Source organism: Excalfactoria chinensis, chromosome 1, assembly GCF_039878825.1.
Source record: "Excalfactoria chinensis isolate bCotChi1 chromosome 1, bCotChi1.hap2, whole genome shotgun sequence".
Taxonomy (NCBI): Eukaryota; Metazoa; Chordata; class Aves; order Galliformes; family Phasianidae; genus Excalfactoria; species Excalfactoria chinensis.
Window position 1 is genome coordinate 132,243,169 of NC_092825.1, and position 4,624 is coordinate 132,247,792.

Sequence of the window (4,624 nt, forward strand, 5' to 3'; positions counted from 1 at the left end):
TAAAGAAAAGAAAAGAAAAGAAAAGAAAAGAAAAGAAAAGAAAAGAAAAGAAAAGAAAAGAAAAGAAAAGAAAAGAAAAGAAAAGAAAAGAAAAGAAAAGAAAAGAAAAGAAAAGAAAAGAAAAGAAAAGAAAAGAAAAGAAAAGAAAAGAAAAGAAAAGAAAAGAAAAGAAAAGAAAAGAAAAGAAAAGAAAAGAAAAGAAGAAAAAAAAGATTTTATCTATTATCCTTAGCCAGGAGGATGGAAGCCTTAAGGACAAACTCAGGGAAAACAGAGGTAAAGAGAAATGTGAAACTTAAGAAAAAGAGAAATAACAGTAAAGCAGAGAAGTCATTTATATACAGGGCTAAGCCTACATTGAATTATCTAGAGAAAAAAATATATATTTACTTATGAATGTATTTTTTATAGAATGCAAAACTGTATCTAAAGGAATAGTGCCAACTTTCCTTTAGTCCTAAATTTCCCCAATTCTTTGTCTTTTCTGACAAGCATTTGCAATTAATTTTCTGCTTTCCTGGAGGTATCTCATCACTATATCAAAAGCTCAGTTCAGACAGCATCTGGGTGGGTACAGTGGTACAGAGGCTATAAACATCCATACTGGGTGAGCCTATGGGACCCACACATCTAGGACCCTGCTTCCAACAGCAGCTGTCTTCCCTAACCTCTTATAAGTGATTTTTAGTCTTATTTTTAGTCAGGTCCTCCCTCTCAGTGGCCCACCAAGAACACCTCATATCCTCCTCCTGGGCCCAGCCAATCTGGGTTTTCAAGCCATCAGCAAGAGGAATGTAGAGGGAAACAATACTGGGTGAAACATCCATTTTTGTTCATTCTTCAACCATGCTTCTGGAAGGTCAAGGCATGTCAACAAAACTTCTGGGAGTTGTCAGGGCACTCGACATCCCTTGTACTTCCTCAGTCTTGTGTTTTTGATCCTATGGCTCTCAATTCCCTTCCCTTTTCTCATCTGTCACTCACTCTGTTTTCTCCGTGTTTTCCTTTTCCCTTAGGCATTTCTTCCAACAGCCAAGAGAGGCTTTAGGAAGAAGTACAGGGCCCATCATCTCACACTTCTCAGAAATCATAGGCTTAGGGAAAGTCAGAAGAGTCATCTTCAAATGTATTTCCCTCTGAAAAATTATTCTCTCATGATCTTGTACAATACTTGAAGTCAAGAAGCATTTGCATAACCACATCTTCCAGCAGTACATCACTTTACTGCATGGAAATGAATTTTCTTCTTGCTTACTTTGAACCTATTCTCTGACCTCCTATCTGCTTCCTCCTAGTTTCTGAATGTAGAGAAATGGAGAATAAGTATTTTCTGTTCAGTTTCTGTATTCTACTTAGGATCTACAAACCTCTTCAGTCATCTCTTTTTCAAGAAAAAGGGCTCTTAGTCTATTTAACCTCTCCTTATATAGAACCATGCTCCTGTCATCTCTGCCCATCTTCTCTCTCTCTTCCTTCATCCTACAAGATCCTTCAGGAAAGCAGTTCTTCACTGCTTGTACATCTCAGTAAGGAAGTTCTGTTTCTTCATTTGGCCTCCCTGTTCATTTCTCTAACATCTTGCAACACTATTAAAAATTTTGTCTATTCAAAAATGTATTGTAATCTTCAAATTAAAATTATGAAATTCCCTTCATAAGTGAAGAAACTTATTTGCCTAAGTGAACCATGTGGGAATTTGCCATGTGATGACTGTCTTTCAAAGTTACAAGGTGAGGAGATTCAGGTTGCCTATATGGAGACCTGGAGAGAGTCTAAAATATAGCCTGATCTTTACTATCACCCAAGGGCACCTCTGCACCTTATTCTGTACTCTCAGTGATTTTATAAACGCTAATTCTTCCTTAGCACAGTTGTCTTCAAATCTCATTTGAGTTAAAGGTGAGTGAATCTGTTGTAGATGATGCAGGTTGAGACTCACTGTACCTCCGGAAATGAAATCTCTTTATAACATTCCAGTCCGAAGCAATTATGCTAAGTATTAAAATTACATATCTGAATTGTCTCACCGAAGTCAGTTACACAGCAAAATTACTAAAGGAAAGCACACACTTCAGTGGTTTGGTAGAGCAAGTCTAGAGCCTATACAGGCTGATGATATCAGCTAATGTGTCAGTTTTGGAAAAATTTGCCAGCACACCAGTCTAGGAGTTTTCTCATTATTTTTTCAAATGAAATTGAAATGCACTGATTGATTATGTGAATCATTTCCCTCTCCTTGCTTTAGATTACACATTCTTGGGTTGTTTTTTTTTTTTTTTTCTCTCACCTCACATTTCCCATTCTCTTGATGGCAAAGATAACATAGGAGTAGACAGAACATGTCCAAGATTTCACTAAGTGATATTTCTGAAGCATAGCAGGTGCAGATGAAAATGATCAGCCAGTTTTTAAGAAGTCAGATGGCATTGTGCAGCAAACAGAAAGCAAAATACTGATTTCAAAACACAAAATCAGGTCCTTTTACTTATGTACAATGCACCAATTCACAGCATTTGAAATGGCTGCTACAGAAATGCATATATTTCATCATAGTTTAATTTTCCAAGAGCTGCAATACCTAAATCAAGAGAAATGGGAACATGACATACGTGTTCAGAAGAGTCACCTGGCGAGTTTTTACATAGAAGATATCAAAGATGCAGTTTATGTTATTCAGTAAGAAATTTGATCATGAACTTTATTTTTGCAGTATTATCTCTATCTGTAAGGAAAAAAACAACAACAAAAACAAAAAGTATATATGTATATAGCATTGTATGCCAAAACACAAGCCTTTTTTATCTCTTGTTCCTTACTGGAGTTATTTGTCTCCCTGTGAAATTAGGAATGCACAGAGAAATGTGTTATCAATAAGATGTATATAATACAGGTGTGCTAAAATGATCATGTCAGTAACAATGAAATATCAAGCTTGTAGCTCCTCCAAGTCCCTATACTATAACTGTTTTATAGAAAACTCATGTTTAAAGAATTGCCAGTGAGATCACTCAAAGTTCTAAAATTTTCACACAAGTCTTTGTTCTTCAGTTCATATAAGGCCACATGCTATCTACCAATTAACTGTTTTGAAAATTTTTAAACTAAACAGCAGACTTTTAAAAAGAATACCTAACCCTGCATTGCTCCCCAGTGTTATGGGCATGAGGAAACCCAACTTAGCTGCATATACACGTGTATGATACATATGGTAGGCTTCTAATTAGCTCCTCAAGACATAAATGCCCTTAGAAGAAACAATGACAATTTCGCCAAGAGAGCTACAAGTCTTAAAATGCTGTTATAGTTTGAGAGGTTGTAATTTTGTCCAAATAACTGTAAGGTTCACTACCACAGCAAAGTAGAATTATAACAACTGAATATTAGCAAGGAGATCGTACCATAGCAATGCCAAGGGCAAACATACTGCTGTCCTCAGTGGATGCAGGGCCTCAGACAGGATTTTGTAACTTGCTCATTCTACTTATGATGCTTTTTTTTAAACAAGATAATTAGTCAGGTTTCTCTCCTGGTGCTAATTCCCAGTTTTGAGGCAATTGTAATACAAGAAAGGATATGTTTTCTGCTAATTAATTATCATGGTTAAAATGGAGCTGCAGTGCTTGACAGAGCTGCAAGCAGCATCAGTCAGGCCTCTATACAACAAACAACATCTCTTGAAATGACTTGGCACAAAATAAAATGTAACTCTGCAAACTGTCCAATCTCCCACATCCCTCAGGCAGCTCCTCACAGCTGAACCTGTCTTCAACATCAGCCAGATCTGCTCCAGCATTACCATCTCTGCCAGCTCCACAGCCTTCATCTGCGCCCTGCCTCTGACAAACATTTATGCCAAACAGGCCATTTCTTCAGCATGAAATCCTGGAGGTAGATCCATTCTTCTTGGAGATAAATGAAAATAATTACCAATAGCATCACTGTGAACCCCATCATGGATAGCTGCAGACTTACTGTCCAACTTAATATTACAGTTGTTCATTCCTGAGCAAAGTGGGTGGAGAATACTGTCTTTAAGATAACACTGTAGAAGTCTGAGGGAAGGAGAGAGAAAACTATTGTTGCAACAAATAATCCCAGTAATAACAGTGTCTCGGTTCTGGAGAGCACATACACACATAAGTATTTAAAATCCAGTCTTGTGACAATATCTTGATGACAGAAGGTCTCCAAAACTGAGCGAAATACTTTTTTTCTTCTCATTCAGTTAGTTTGTTTTTTTGTTTATTGGTTTAGGTTTTGTTTGTTGCAGGTTTTTTTTTTGTTTTTGTTTTTGTTTTTATCATTATTTCTTTTTCTTTTTTTTTTTTTTTTTTCTTTTTGTGAGCCAAGTAAGGATCCTTTTTGTTTTTCCTTGTCTCTATGAGTCGTTTCTCTCCACCACTTGGTAGGCCCCAAAGAGACTGGCAGACTTGACAGTTTTACTGCCAGTTTTCTTCCACAGCTTCAAGCAAGGCTTCCTCTAGTGTTTAATGCTCCAATCCCAAGAAGTGCTGTTCAAGGATAAGTAATGTGGGAGTCAGGCATGTTTCTACCTGTCAGTCCCACAAGCTTCTTGGCAGCTACACTCCCTGGCAAGATCAGAGATTATTGCATTCACAGGGAA